At 40.1% G+C, this 16,470-nt stretch overlaps 1 protein-coding gene across 18 annotated transcripts in view; it reads right to left on the bottom strand.

Annotated features, from left to right (window-relative positions):
- Positions 1-16,470, bottom strand: part of MYT1L (myelin transcription factor 1 like) — a 383,510-nt gene that overhangs the window by 222,060 nt on the left and 144,980 nt on the right. The gene's annotated exons all lie outside the window — the stretch shown is intronic.

Here is a 16,470-nt window from a genome sequence, read left to right as displayed (position 1 = left end):
GGACATTTACACAGTACTTCTATTCATATTTTTACAATAAGAGATACATCTGACTTTTAAATAGCAAGGAAATGGTAACAAAAGAAAAAAAACCACTCCAAGAAACAAGGAGAATTGCAAAGGATGTGAGAAGGACAAACAACAACAGATTTTACAAACAGATATGGATCAGGACTGTAAGACTATAGTCTCCTTGTGTGATTGTGAGGGGAACTTGGTGACAGATAAGGCAGAGATTGCTGTGAAGCTAAATGATTTTTTTGTCTCAGTACGTTCACTAGGGAGAGTGAGGAAAATATGCCAGAATCAGAGAGAAATTTCCTGGAGGCAAAAAATAAAAAATTAATGAAAGAAAGGGTGACACCAGAGTAGGTAAAAAGAAATTAGAGCAACTAAAAAGGGAGCTAAAACTCCAGACTGGAAGGCCTGCATCTCAGCATTCAGAAAGAGATTAAACTGGAAAATAAAAAAAATCTCATCTAGTTGGGCTTTTAACAGCTCACTGGAAACAAGAGAGGCAGATTAAAAGAGCAGCTAGTGCAGTGTGCCATACTTTACGAGCTCACTGGGGGACCAGAAGATTCCCGGTTTATTAATCTGACCAGCATATTGGGTACGATTTTAGAAGCACTGATCGGAGAGGCAATTTGGAATGCTGCACATTGGTGCACTGAGAGCAGTCAGGACCAAAACACAAGATTTGGCCATTGGATCAGGTGCTTAGACTGAATAGGTCAACATTTTTGAACTTGAGTGCCTAAATTTACATATTTAGACACCTGAATAAAGTAGCCTGATTTTCAGAGGTGCTGTGCACCTCCAGCTTCCAATGACTTCAGAGAGAATGTGGGTGCTCAGCACCTTTGAAAACCAGGCCACTTATTCAGGTACCAAACTATGTGCTGAGGTGTCAACATTTAGGCATGTAAGTTTGGTTAGGGAAACAGGATCTGCAGCAGAACTAGTCTCCAGCAACTTAATGAACGCAGCTGGCCTGTAGCAGGCTGCCTGATTTGCTACACTGCCTGGCTGGTTAGAAAGGTCAGCAGACTGGCTCTTAAAACCCGCTGCTCACAGCATTTGCCCATAGCTGCAATAGTTCCTATGCTTGCTTGTTCCCAGCCTGGCCCATTCCAGGTAACAGTTCTGACCCTCATCTCTGCTTCCTGACCTTCCTCTCTGGCTCTGACCATGATTCTGACCCAGGCTCTGATTCCTGGCTGCCAGCTCCTGCTCTGACCATGTCCTGGGCATTGATAGTTGGCTTTGGATTTTAAGAAGCCTTATTTGGGAGAGTATTACATATTAACCAATCTGATGCCTTATTTTGTTAATAGGGTATTGATGGCAAAATACTCAAATTAGATAAATAACTTGGCTCAGTAATAGATGATGGTGTTGTACGAATCTGTTATTAACCAATTTACATTGCAGAGACTATAGAGGACATGGTATGCATGAGGTATGGATATTTGAAGACTGTACTAAACTGTGAGGCTATATCAATATCAAAAGGCAGAGAGTGCATTTAAGGAAACTGGAAAAATAATATCGTGGGCTATGATGTGGGTTAAGCAAAATAGCACAGAAAAAAGTCATGAAATGAGGACTGGGTTGAACATGGCAAATGGTATTGTGGCTGCACTGCTGGGGGAATAAAAATATTGGGAGAGAATAAGAGACAGAAACTTAAAACTATCAGCTCAATCTCTGCAGGAGTTAGGAAAACAAAAAAGATCTATAAATAGAGGAGATCATTATGGCACTGCTCAAAAGGCTATTGAGCACAATATTTGGCACTATATTAAAGCAAGGATTGAAAGAATTAGGAAATGCACAGAAAAGGGCAACCAGAAAAATAACAGGATTCTAGAGACTACAGTAATGAAGAGAGATTAAAAAAATTAGGATACTATATTCATTAATAAATATGAACACAAGAAGGGTAATAGCCAAGGTGTACAAAAGTCAGAGAAGGAGAATGGAACAAAACTACCAGGCTTAAAATCGAGAGCACATGAAGTGAAGCTAAAAGGAAGGGTTTGGTGTTAGTGAAAATAGAGACGCGTCTTTTATGCACAGAGATATTAATTTGTGGATCTGACCATCAAGGGGAGAAGTAAAATTGGCAACCCTGAAAATAATCTAGAGGAGATGAGTACCCAAAGAGAACAAGCATCATGTGGTCCACTGCCAGACAGATATGTAGAGAGGCCCTTATGGACCCTGTAGCTCTATCAATCCTGAAATATTACACTAATGTAACTATTGTAACAATAGACCATTCTGACCAAAAGAGTTTTTTCCAACAGCCAGCCTTTGTTACCCTTAGATACGTGGAGTAATAGCTTACTTCTCAAATGGTCCCATTGATTTAAATGGATCTACTCCAGGAAGAAGTACTATTCCACATGAGCAGTGGTAGCAGAATCTATTCCTTTAAATGAAGATAAGATGCAACAAGTGGCTGTAACAAAAGAAGTGGAGAAAATATGGGAAGGAGAATGGGAATACATTATTTGCACCATTTGCTGTGTCACTCAAAGGTTGTTTGAATGTTTTCAATAGCTGTAAAATTTCTATCAAACAAAGGAAACAAGATTGATATCAGTAATCCCTACCAGACACAATTTGTAATGTTAAAAATAAATCATGGAATCCAAGGAAAACAGTAATATTTTGCATATCGTTTGCAGTATGCATATAAAGCATACCATAATACAATTCACAAACATTAACTAATTCTCACAGTATTCTTAGAGTGACTTTCCCCACAGGAGGGGGAGAAAGTGAGTCAAAGAGGCAAGTGACTTGCTAAGTGTAACTGAGCGAGTTAGTGTCAGAGATAAGATTACAATGTGAGTGCTCAGTCCTATGTTTAAATCCACTAGGCAATCCTTCCCATTTAACAGAAACAGCCATAGGAGAAAACTAGTACTAGCTGCTAAAAAATGCCAGCTGTTTGATTTTTTTTCTTTTATAGACTACTAAACTGCACTCACTCAAACAAAGGATTAGGAATGCTCACAATTTCATTTTGCTAGAGTTTTGGAAATGGGTTTTTATATTATAAAAGAAAATATTTGAAATCTGAAAACAATATATTTTGAGCCATTTTCAATTTAAAAAGAGTCAAATCCATTAAATGAAAATGAATTATCCAAAGAGTGTTCCTTTTGTACAACTCCAAATAGATGCTGAACCACCACCATGGTACCACTATGTGTTACAATAACTCCTCTGGTAAGGGAATACTCAATGAAAAACACAGGTTTTTACTCTTTGCTCACAGCGTGGGTTGTGTGTGTGGTGGGTTTTTGTTTGTTTGTCAGTTATTGTCAATAGGTTTTAAAAAATACACTGGGTTGTGCAATAGCTAGCACTGCAGAATGTGGACTTCATCACATAGTGGAGATTTATAACTCTGTAAAGTGAACAGATCATGCAACTTTGCTGCTGCTTTAGGCAGACAGTTAAGGTAATTGCCCATTTTAGGAATTCTCAGGTTCATTGCACACTAGAAAGAGGATGCAAGTTATTTCCTTGTTCCTTCATTTGCTGACATTAGCTTTATGCCACTAGCAATGGATCTATTTTGTACTGCACCGCTCTCTACAACTTTGTTTACATGGCACAAAATGTAATTAGTTTACTACCCAGACATTTGAACCAAGTTCTAAATGTTCTGGAGAAAAAATAACTATACCACACTTGCTCACAAGTTATTCACAGAGGGAGGCAAATTAAGCAACTGTATATGCCATTTACAGCCTGCTTAAAAGATGGGTGTTCTTCACCAAGTTTTTGGTGCCCTAAGTGAGACAAATTTATAGGGGTACAGATACATTCAGAAATGGGAGATTTTAGAGGAATGCTTGTTAACAAAAAGCTTTTGACTTCTCATTGAAGTAAAGATGCCAGCAAAAGTTAAAACAGCCTTTGCTGTACTGGTAAGCAGAGGTGTTAGTGTCTTTTATGTACATACAAGTAACAGAGGATCCAAACTCTACCTCTCTCTGATTAAAAGCACAGGCATGAAGGCAGCAACAGTGTGCAGAGAGGCCCTTAATTAGCTTACCTGTTCATGAAAAGTGCCAAGTGCTCTAACTCAAAATCCTCTATCCACAGAATAGATACAACAAAGCCCATGATAAAGGAGGCTTCCCCATCCAACCTTAACTTGAGGGGGTCACCATGAGCAGTGAAAGAGTAGGTCATTTTCGAACATTGCCCATTCAGTCCTTAGCCTCTGCACGGAGATTGCCAACAGTAATGTCAATTATGGTGGTTGATCTTTTTGCAATATGGCTCTTTAAAATTTAAGCAGACAAAATTTAGCAGTGGCTTTTTTAAGGAAGGGAGACAATTCACAGCATGTGTATCTATGAGTGACCCTTCTGCATAGGTGATTCATGTATCTAGTTGTTTAAAGTGCCCTAAGGCCAGTCTAACAATTTACTGACTGTTAGTACACACTTTGTGTCTTTCCTCTCTGGATGGAAGGTTGTGGTAGCTAGCTCCTCTTGCAATGCTAAGACTTCACTTGTCCTTACAACAGGGAGGTACAGCACAGACTATGATTTTGAGATTAAATTCCTTGTCTACTACAGTCTTAAACCACAAGGCACTTAAAATTATATCTTGGCCTAATAAAATCATTTGATATAGTTCAGATGAATTACACCATATTAAACACTCTTGAGGTACAAGTCTTGCTATGTTTAAACAAAGCAGCTACAATTTAAATATACAATATAACATATCAACATACTTATACACTGATGCTTCTGAAATGCATTTTAAAAGTCTCAAATTTGGGAGCTGATTCTATTAGCCAACTGAGTATATAAAACTGAACTATTTATAATGCAAGAGTTCAGGCTGACCTGATGGCTTGTTGTTATATTGAACTACCATGTCATAAATGTAGGTTTTTATCTCATATCAGTGGAAGCTGAGTACATCACATATGTGATACCAACAATTTCCTTGGAGATAAGTGGCTAGATCCACCATTGGACAATTGTACCAACAGCACATAAGTGAAGATGCTGACAAGGACTTTCTCCTAGCAGGTAAAGTGGAGGCTAAAATAGATTTCTGCCTTTCTAGGGAACAAATGCAAGCCCATCAGGGAGCTCTGACACCATAAGGCAGAAGGTTAAAGTGTTAGGAATATGGGGGGATGAAGAAAATACTCCCAAGTAAGTAAAGTAGCACCTTGATTTTATTCCAAAGCTCTGAAACCTTTTTCTTTGATCCTTTTTACCAGTATCATGATTCCTTTGGCTCAAATTATCACTCACCATGCTTTAAATTACTGTTATAGAGATGACACAGAAATCTACTATGTTCATTTTGTTTCTAGTGCTTTGCACTCACGACTTCACAAAATGCTGTTCAGAGCCAGGCTTGGATGTCTGTGAATCATCTCTGCTTGCACCAAAATAAAACCTGACTTTTTGCAATCTGTACTCCAGAGGTTTTTTTTCTGGTCAGTTTGGGGAAGTACCAGATTAATAGATCTAGAGAATGAAAGTCCATCTTTATTCACAGAATAAGAACTGCCAGGGCAGCACCCTGCAGGCTTCCTAAAATGAAGAGAGCAATGTGCCTCAACTGTGTTCTGGAGGAATGACATATAGTAGTGAGAAGGTAGTTCAGTCTCCATATCATTCAATGCTTGTTAAGACTAATGGTCTGGAGACTTAATACAATGACCCAATACTCTTATTTGCATATTTGAGCATGCACTGCTTTATTTACATAAGTAATCACAAATGTCCCAATTAACAACTCTTAAACCTGACAAAGCTGTAGTATGAATCGAGCTTTTGGAACATGGAAATTGCTATGTCCAGGTAACTCTAGCAACTCCTTCAGGCTGTGGCCCTGGTGCTTCTTGTTCTGAAACTGGTGTTTGGGTTGCTAGTCCTTTGTGTTGGCTGCTGCTTGCCCTAGGCTAGGAAGAAGATTTGACTGCTTCCACCAGCTAATGGATGTCCTGACTGGGCTGCCGGCTCATGACCTAACTCAGGCTGCTCCTTGCTACTTACTTCTTGGGTGGGAAGATTCCGGCTGCTGCTCCCTGGCTTAAGAGGCTTGGCCCCGGCTAGAGCTACCCTGTGGTTCCACAGCTACAGCCACAGGTGAGCTGTGGGACTGTACTTTAGGCCAATGTTTCCCAAATGGTAGGTGCATAAGGTTTCAGCACCACTCAGGTTTGGCCCGACCACTCCTCTGTCACAACGGAAGGAAGGCAGGCCAAACCTGAATGGTGCTGCGACCCCATGCATCAGAGTCCAAGTCCCCAAGTGGGGAGCTGGGTCCAGCCGCATGGGACAGGAGCTGTGGCTGCTGGGTGAATGTGGGAAGGCTTACTCTCTAAATCTCTCTCCTCAAGGCTTCCTCAGCAAACAAGGAGTTTGAGCTGGAGAGGGCAGGTGGCGTGGGCGTGGGAGCAGAGCCTGACTTCTTGTAGCCTGTTTTCCACCCCTTTTTAAAGGAGCAAAGGCCTCACACTATGGGGGTGTTTCAGGATCCTACCACAGTTCTTTAGCCACCAGAGAGGGCAGGCCTGGGAGTACAAGAGCAGGGGGCTGGGAAGAGCAAAGTTGGGGATTTGGGAGTGGGCTGGAGAGAGGAGAGGGGACTGGGGAAGAGTGCTAGCAGTGTGGAAAACACACAGTTTTGTTTGTGTTTTTCTTTCTTGTTTGAATTTTTTTAAAAAAGTAGTTTCTCTCTATATCTATAATGGTGGGTCCCCAAAAGAGATGAGATAAGCAGTTGGTGGGCAGCTTTTGTAAAAAGTTTGGGAAGCCCTGCTCTAAGCTATGTCTCTCTGGTTAGATTGCTCTAATCAGAGCGATCCTATTTAGAGCACCCTGAACCATAGTGATACAGCCTAGAGCGTCTGCTCAGCCTTCCAAATCAGGCTATTTAAGCCCCTGCTCTGAAGAAGTTCAGACAGCAACTGGAGCAGGAGCCTCCCAGCCAAATCAAGAGACTTACCAGATCTAATACCAGGCTAGACTACCAATAAGGAATCAAGCTATGGTGTGGGTTGAGATATGAGCAGGATCAACTCACTTCACGCAGGACTTTATATGGACTTATTAAGCAAGCTTTTAGTAACAGCCAACCTAGGCTGGCCTTGAATCAACAACCTAGAAATCATAGGCTCCAGATTCAGTTATTACTTTTAATCATGTATATAGCTACTTTGTGAGGCAGAAGCAGTGGTGCTCTCTTTAGCTCCACTCACAAATCAAGCTCCTACTTCAAAATCCAAAATAAGATGCCTGTGATGGATTTGGAGCCAAAATCTGATTATTGTCATAAAAGTCATCCCAAAAAAATTGGTGCTGCAGAATTCCAAATCAACTAAATTTGCTAATGTCCCCTGTATTGGGATGTCCACCCACACAGGAATGGAAAGCGTTAATGGAGGCCAGATGGGCCAATTAATCTAATAGACAGAATGCTGACAGAGAAGAGCCCTAATTACAGAACAGGCTCACTGTGCAAGCCCCACCTGTTCGGCACAAAAGCCAGGTAGCCGGCTGCAAATAGTGGGTTGCAGTGGCTGGGAAAAAGCAGACAATCCCAGGAGAAGATGACTTGGTGGAGGCTGCAGTCATTCCCTGAGAAGAGGAAGGAGGCTTTGGGAACTGGTAGCCCTAGGAAGAAAAGGGGAACTAGTAGTAGGAAGCAGCCTAGGGAGAGAACCAGGAGAAGAGGGAGGGCCTGTGTTTCCCTACCAACCACTGGGCGAGTGGCACTGGGGCAGTGAGCAGGAAGACTGCCTAGGACTATTGAGAAGATACACCCATCCATGGAAGAAGCAACTTCAAGTGACCTAGCCGGAAGGCTGAGTCACAGGGAGGACGTTGTGGTTCCTGAGACAGAGAGAGTGGCCTGAGGCCCATCAGAGAATTGGAATGACCGCATGGGAACTATAAAAGAGGGCATCGCCTGAAAGAGCTAATCCCAAGAGCAACAAGCAGGAGATACCTCAAGTGGTGACAGATGTACCCTCTGACACCCCCTTAGTAATCTTGCTCAGGCCAAAAATGCAATGCAGCCTAGAGTCTCAGTGGGTATGACTACACTGCAGCTGGGAATGTGCTGCCCAGCATTGATAGACAGATACATGCTAGATCTGATCAAGCTACCATGTTGAAACTAGCAGGGGAGCACAGGCACCAGTTCAGGTTAGCTACCTGAGTACATACCCAGGCAGCTTGGGCAGGTTTGTATTCAGGCAGCTAACCCGGGCTACCCTGGATAAATTGCTTTTTTTAGCCTGCTAGCTTGAGCCCCACTAGCGTGTCTGTCTACCCACACTGGGGAAGCGCACTCCCATTGTGTCAGTAGCACGATGAGTGGGATGAGACAGAAGGGAGGATTTCTGTGATTGATGCATAGCATGCCTATCAGTCAGAGAGAGAGTGTTAAAGACATACAGTGATAATGAATTCCTTAGTGCAATACTCATTAATTTAGATACATGAAATTTGGTGGCTTAGATCTTTCACTATATGCTGAAGTAAAGTAATTAAAAAGATAAGTGAAGAGTCTGACTCTTGGGCAATCGATCCCCACAACGTAGGCCCACGGGTGCGAATGGGAGTTGTGTGGGATTCAAAAGCAGAATACGCCATGTAAATCCAAAACGTGAGCTGGAGAGGAGGATGTTGCCCTTATTCTGGAAAAAAGAAACAAAGTCTTGCTAAGCAACCCTGCTAGCTATATACCTCAATCTCAGCTAAGTCCATATAAAGCAGAATTAAATGTTAAATTTCATAAACCGACTTAATGGCTGAAAGCCTTTATAATGAGCGTAAAACACATTGTGACTGCATACCAACTCTCACCTAAGAGAGTGACTTACGAATTTAACCTCCCAACACCCTTCTGAGGTAGACATGGGAGATACAGTGACCACTAACCAAGAGACTGAAAATGTGTATTTATTTGTAAATGCAAAGCCTCCATATATACAATATTCTGCCAGGGAGAAACCCACTCCTTATCACACAAAGCCAGAGCTGCAGAGAAATAGGTGAGGGTGAGAAGGTGGAATTCACACATGCCCATCTTTGGACAGGGCACAATGCAGTCTTTCTTCAGCCACTAAATCTGTCCTATGGGCTGGCAAAGCAGCTGCATCGGGGTATGCATTCACTAGAGCATGGATCTAGTAGCCCCTGTCCATAGCCAGATTCTATGGAGTTCATGGAGAAACCACAATTGTAGTCCACGTCCCATGACCTTATCCTCCTGCACCAGCCACCTGAGTAGTCTGGGACATCAATCCATATAAATATCATTGACTGCAGTGAAACTATTCCAATATTTTGAGTTAAATATGTGCTTAAGTGACCTGCTGCATCAGGTCCTGGATGCACAGAGGAGAGCATGCTGTAACTTGCTACGATATGTGCAGTATGCACACTGTCCATGTGTGCCATGAAGTTCCTGGAGTCACTATCCCATCTGGAGAAAAATATCTGCTGATTTTGCTCCACCCCCAGTAGTGTGGGATCCCTACCACTCCCAATATTGGCCAGTGCTTTAAAGACTAATCTGGCTTTGTCATAACTTTACTGTAAATTACAGGTAGGCTTGGCAGAATTCTATTTTTTAAAATAATTTCAACAGTTAACTGATTATTTTAAATCATTTTTTCCCAATTTTTATCAATTTAAATTTTCACAGTTTCACAAAATTATGGGTTAAACTTTTTATTTTTTAAGCATTCACAGTTGTGGGAAATTGTAGGGGCAATGTTTATTTAATGACAAATACTGAGATTAAAAAAGTTAAATCTGTAATTTAAAACAAACATAAACATAGCAAATATCCTTAAATCAAACTGTATTCAGTTCTCAAGCAGCACCTTTTTCTGCCACTTTGCCTATCTGTACATTTCAATCATCATCAATGGAAACCACTTTTCATCAGTTTGTGTATAATGGTGAAATTGACATTTACTGATAAAAATCTAATCCTTCCAAGCCTAATTATAGCACTGAAGCTATTAAGATAGAATAATGCAGTGTTTTAGGTAAGATATATTCTGTTTTCACTTTTTTTTTTGTTTTATCATCAGTTAGTTGTTAGTCCCCACATTTTCAAATATTTCAATGTGCTGCTCAGTCCTCTGACTCCTTAGTCAGATTTATTACCTATTCAAAAAGCATATATTTTTATTTTAAAAATCAGTTTTGTCCAGCATATTAGCATAATTAAAGATACAGCCTAAAAAAATGGAACAGGTAAGAATCTGATATCACCCATAGCATCTTTCATTGTAGGATCCCTGTACTTTGCCTAAACAGTACAGAAATCAACAAATGGCATTGGTGAGAAGTCAGAAAGCATCTGGAAGAAAAGTTATTTTCCACATCATGAGTTGATGTTACTCCCATCATGGCATCTGAGGAGTGCCATAAACAATATCTTCAGACTGTCACTAGAACGGATATATTTTGTTCCCTTCCCCTTTGTTATCCGCAACTTTGTCAGTAGAATGGACAAACTTTTCACTACTATCTGTTTCGACTACAGATTTTATCAACGGTATGAGTTATCACTGTATCTCAATGCTTGATATGTTCTCATTCCTAGAGTCAGATCTTCCCCTTGTGACACATTTTTAATAAAAGCAGCAAATACTAAAGAACTAGAGTTGGTGGGGGTTGGGCATGTCAATCTCTGAGCACAGAGAGGATTATAAAACCCTCTTTTTCTCTGTGTATTTTCCAAGCCTACTGTGAAAGCGGCTAGTACAGTATGCTCATGAGTATTTTGTATTTTATAAGTCACTTTTCATGCCAGACTTCATGTTTGCAAAATGCACTGATACTGTAGGGTGATCGTTAAAGTACTCTGCTGGATCTAAATATACAATCCCATTAACAAATGACATGGAATGGAAATGGGATTTATAAGTCTGTCTCCCATGTTCTATTTTGAAAATGGAGCCCTATGCATTTTAATATAGGGGTTAAACTGAATAATAGTAATTTACATTTATATTGCACCTTTCATCCGGTTGGACTGTTGAACACTTCCAATTATATGCACATAATGCCACTCAAATGCAGCCATATCTGTGGCTGAAGGGTGGCAAGCAAATGACATAGTGAATACTGCACAACAGTGGAAGAGACAGGACCCTTATGATCCAGGATACTAGCGTAAACCTCTGAATTCAGAAAAAATACCATGGGATTTTCATGTCTACACAGAACAGACAAAACTTTGTTTTTTAAAGTAACTTCCAAAAGTCCTACACACACAATGAACTCAGTCTCCCTTAGATGGATGAATGGCAGGGTCAGCTCTGCAGAGAGATGAAATATTTCAACTCAAGTTTTAGGTCACTAAATCACCTCTTCTGGATGCCTTTAAACATAGTAACATTTATGACTTGGTAATATAACTCTTGAGGGGAGGGGAAAGTGGAATTTAATCCAATATCAAATAGGAACCTTTGCAAATTAAAAGCAATCAGTCTGATTTCCACTCTGTCTTGCAAGGCTAACCAGATCCAATATTACTAGTATGCCTGACATCATATGATTAGTCTCATTGAGAGAACCACAGTTTACATACTGAAAGCTTATGGTATGAAACTGTAAATAAGAATAATTTGTACACCTGCTTTTCTGGGAAACAATGCAAAGATGCTGCTTTAGGCATGGGGGAAGTGGTAAAGTGAAGCCCTGGTTGGAAAAGGAGATGTCTTTTTTGGAACAGTGTTGTTCCTGTGAAAAGAAACAGTAAAGTAGCACTCTTACTCTCTACTCTTTCTATTGATAATATGGATTAATTCAGCAGAAATTCACTTTTGTCTATGGAACTTCCAAGGTTTTCCTGTGCTCTGCTGCTGTCAGTCCTGACTCTTTAGGGGAAATCCCCTACATTCAGAGGTCATAGGCAATCCAGGCCCACTACTTCTTTAGACAGCAATTTTAATATTCTTGGGCCCAGAATTCAAAAAAGCTCAGTTACAGTCTAGGCAACTAAATGAGATGAGGCAGAGTATTTTGGAAAATCCTGCCATGTATAATAGGAGCTGCTGGGTCATGAGCATTTTTGGAAAATCTGGCCAATGGCTCATAATCATTAGAAGGGACCCACTGTAAATGCCCTAACATGGGGGGGAGGAGGGAGAGAAGAGAGTTCTTTTCCAGCTGACTTGATGTCATGGTGAGTGTGGGGGAATTTAAACGGGATCATGGGCTACAGTTTTCTGTTGAGTCCTCCCTTAGTTGACCCAGGTGTGTTCCTACAATCAGCCAGGGAAAGTTTATATTGGAGCTGCTTGCCATTTCTTACCCAACTACCTTAAAAAAAAAGTAGTGGCTAATAATCTGTCATAAAAATTGGTTGCTAAATAAAATTAGGAGTTAGCATGTCAAAGGAAGAACTAGAATTGGACCAAAAAAAAAGGCTGAAGAAGAGATCTAATGAAAGTGACCATTACGCAACACTTTCATCCTTCTCCCTTAAGCTATTTTTTTAAATTTTGCATCATTTTATAATATAAATGGATATATTGTGCTCTAGCCATCCAAACTCTACTTCCCTCCCCTACCCTCACCGTCATGTGTGACAGACACCCCATTCTAGAGCTGAAATATCTCTTGCTTGCAGTACCACAGGCAGATGTATTTTTAAGAAGAACAGAGACTGGTGTGAGCTGCATGAGAAAGGAGAGCTTCTATGCATGAATTCTTCACCACCTGATCAGCTCTACAACTTACATTCCTGGAGGTGTCTGTTTCTGGCTTTGTTGAGTTACAGACTTTGGTGACAGATTGACCTTTTGTCTGAATAGGATGGCTTGCTAGGAGCCAGGATCAATGACTTTATGGAATTGGTATAGTCCAGAAAGTGACAGACATTTCTTTCCAGCTTAGATCCTTCAGTACTCTTTATCCAGGGATGTTAGAAATTACAGTACATTAGCCCTTGTGAGGTATTCAACCTTGTTTTAACTGTCTGGAAGTACATTGTAAAACATTTAAGAAAGCAAATGTATGTACTTTATAGAATACTGTCATAAACAGATAAGTAAGAGTTAATAGAACAGAAGTACTTCATATCTCTTTTGCCTGTAAAGGGTTAACAAGATCAGTGAGCCAGGCTGTCACCTGACCAGAGGACCAATCAGGGGACAGGATACTTTCAAATCTTGAGGGAGGGAAGTTTTTGTGTGTGCTGTTAGAATTTGGTTGTTGTTCTCCCTGGGTACTGAGAGTGACCAGATGTGCAACCAGGTTTCTCTCCAATCTCTCTGATACAGTCTCTTATATGTCCAGAATAGTAAGTACTAGGTAGATAAAGCAAGTTAAGCTTATGTTTGTTTTCTTTATTTGCAAATGTGTATTTGGCTGGAAGGAGTTCAAATTTGTATTTTGCTGAAAGATTTTAATTTGTACTTGTATACTTAGGCTGGGAGGGTATTCCCAGTGTCTATAGCTGAAAGACCCTGTAGCATATTCCATCTTAAATTTACAAAGATAATTTTTACTGTTTTCTCTTTCTTTAATTAAAAGCTTTTCTTGTTTAAGAACCTGATTTTTTTTTATTCTGGTGAGACCCCAGGGGACTGGGTCTGGATCCACCAGGGAATTGGTGGAGAGAAAGGAGGGAAGGAGGAGAGAAAGGTTAATTTTCTCTCTGTGTTAGGATTACTTTCTCTCTCAGGGAGAGTCTGGGAGGGGGAGTGAGAAGGAGGGGGGAAGACGAATTTTCCTCTCTGTTTTAAGATTCAAGAATCACAGTGATCTTCCAGAGTAATCCAGGGAGAGGAAGTCTGGGAGAGGCAACAGTGAGGGAAAGGGTTTACTTTCCTTGTGTTAAGATCCAGAGGGTCTGGGTCTTGGGGGGTCCCCAGGCAAGGTTTTGGGGGGATCAGAGTGGACCAGGCACTGGAATTCCTGGCTGGTGGCAGCGCTACAAGTACTAAGCTGGTAATTGAGCTTAGAGGAATTCATGCTGGTACCCCATCTTTTGGATGCTAAGGTTCAGAATGGGGAATTATACCATGACAAATACATTTTGGGGGATTCTGCAATGTAACATTTTAATACCTTTTTCACATTTAATTGAGTGGATCACTGTCTGATGCTTTCCTGCGTACATACATACTGAAGTGAAATTTAGATTTTTTTTCATTAATCATGGGGATACTGAAAAAGGTTCAGAGGAGCCACCAAAATTTCAGGTGCCTTATCCAGATGTGTTTTAACTATTTTGGCCAAAGTGGGTTTTTTGGGAGATGAAGAAATCAGCCTGAAGTCAGTATTTATTCTGGGAAATAAATAGCATTTTTAGGAAAGGAGAAATTTAAACTAATTCTAGTCATGAAAAAGGCAAACCTATGTCCACATCAATTATACAGACAATAAACCAGACAAATCTGTTCAAAAGTGATTTCATCAGAGACAGGTCCCTAACTTTTTGAAGGAGTCTTAAAACACAGCAGATACTCAGATAAAGCCTAAATATGAAGCATTCAACCATTTTCACTTACTTTATCAAATTTAAAAGAAAAAACCCACCAGGAAACACTACTTTGTTGGATAGTTCAATTAACACTATCAGAAATAAACTTATACCTATCAAAAGGACTACTGAACACCAGCAATCACTTCCAATAGTCTTCCATTATCAATTGAGAAGTTCATATCCATATTTTCATTTTCCATTTCTAATCAGGGCTCCAAAGATATAAATGTGATTAGACACTAGCTCCCGCTATCATGAGAGATGAACGATTGCTGCAGAAAGACCCAGTTTCTGCATCATCTTTTTAAACTCTATGAAGTTCATTCTACTCTATAAACGGCAGGTATATGAACTGGGCAGATGTCAACTTAAAAATCTTTTTATTCTAATCATGAGACAAATCTAGCACTTTTAAGAGCTTTGGTCTAAATATCCTTCCACTTACCTACCACCACCATATTTCTAGTAGACATTACTTTCTTTCTGAAGACATTGGGTTAATGTGCATCATATATCTAAGGGAAACATTGGCTGATAAGAAGAGCAGAGGGTACAGTTCTGAGGAACAGAATGGTCCAGAGGAAGTGGTGAAGTCATTTGACAGAAGGGGTTGAAGAAAAACTGGAATGACAGAAATATTATACTAAGGATTGAGAGCCCAGTTGGCAATGTGCTTCTAAGATCCAGTGAGGGGGCAGGGAGCAGGAAGGAGGGAAATTTGTTCAATATTTTCATTAGATCACTGTTTCAGAAAGGATGTTGCAGCTGAACAGATTAGCCTGAATTTGTGTCAAGCTAGTAATGCCAACGTGATGTGCCTGTAGGAGCTTTTCTTGATTTTTATTACTTTCTTCATTCACATACTGGGCCCAATTTCCCTCTCCTGCCATTGAGAATCAGGACTACTTCTTTGAAGTCAGTGGAGTTACTCCAGGCTTATGCTAATATAAAAGCAAGGAGAGAATTTGGTCAATTTCTCCCAGTTTTAATGTCATTATTTTTTAGCACGGCATGGATCTTATAGTCTACTACAAAGAGGGTTAGTTCTCCTCCATGTTTGTCTACCTCAACCCATTCAACAAAAACTTCAGACTTTTTTGAAGCCAAAATGGGGTACAGTTTTCAATGAGTTCAGATTTAACAAAAGGACTTAAATAGTCATTCTATTAATCACTCAATTTTAATTAGAAAACATCTACAAACATCACCAATTCTTTTCCCTTCAACCTGCTGCTTTTGGGAGTGAGTTTTGTTTTGGTTTGATTCATATTTACTGGTTTTGGTCACTAACAACATGGGGGGGGGGAGCAAACCTTATGGTTGCTCATGAATGTGTACTGAACTAGAAGTGCTATTACCCCCTTGGCTCCCTACTCAAACAAATATAGAATAGTCACAAAAACTATACCCACCTGTCATAAAAATACAGTCAAGGGTAGCATAAAATCCCTCTTTACCCTGTAAAGGGTTAATTCCTCTTTTACCTGTAAAGGGTTAAGAAGCTCAGATAACCTGGTTGGCATCTGACCAAATGGACCAATAAGGGGAGAAGATACTTTCAAATCTGTGGGGGGAGGTTTTTGTTTGAGTCTTTGTTTTGTTCTCTTCCGTTCAGAAAGGAACCAGGGCAAGAAAAATACATCTCCTTAAGCATATCTGGACTAAGCATCTAGTATTGCAGAAATAGTAAGTAATAGCAAAGAAATGCGTTAGATTATATATTTTAGCTTCTGAATTGTCCCTGTGCTAAGAGGGAGGTTTATCCCTGCTTTTGTAACTTTAAAATTTTGCCTAGAGGGGAAATCCTCTGAGTTTTTGAATCTTTTGTTATTCTGTAAAGTACTTACCATCCTGATTTTACAGAGGTGATTCTTTTACTTTTTCTTTCTTTATTATAAAGTCTGGGGTTTTTTTAGAATCTGATTGGGTTTTAGTGTCCTAAAA

Source organism: Gopherus evgoodei, chromosome 3 (genome assembly GCF_007399415.2).
Source record: "Gopherus evgoodei ecotype Sinaloan lineage chromosome 3, rGopEvg1_v1.p, whole genome shotgun sequence".
NCBI lineage: Eukaryota > Metazoa > Chordata > Testudines > Testudinidae > Gopherus > Gopherus evgoodei.
Note: the sequence above shows the minus strand (reverse complement) of the source record. Positions and strands in the feature narration are given on the sequence as shown.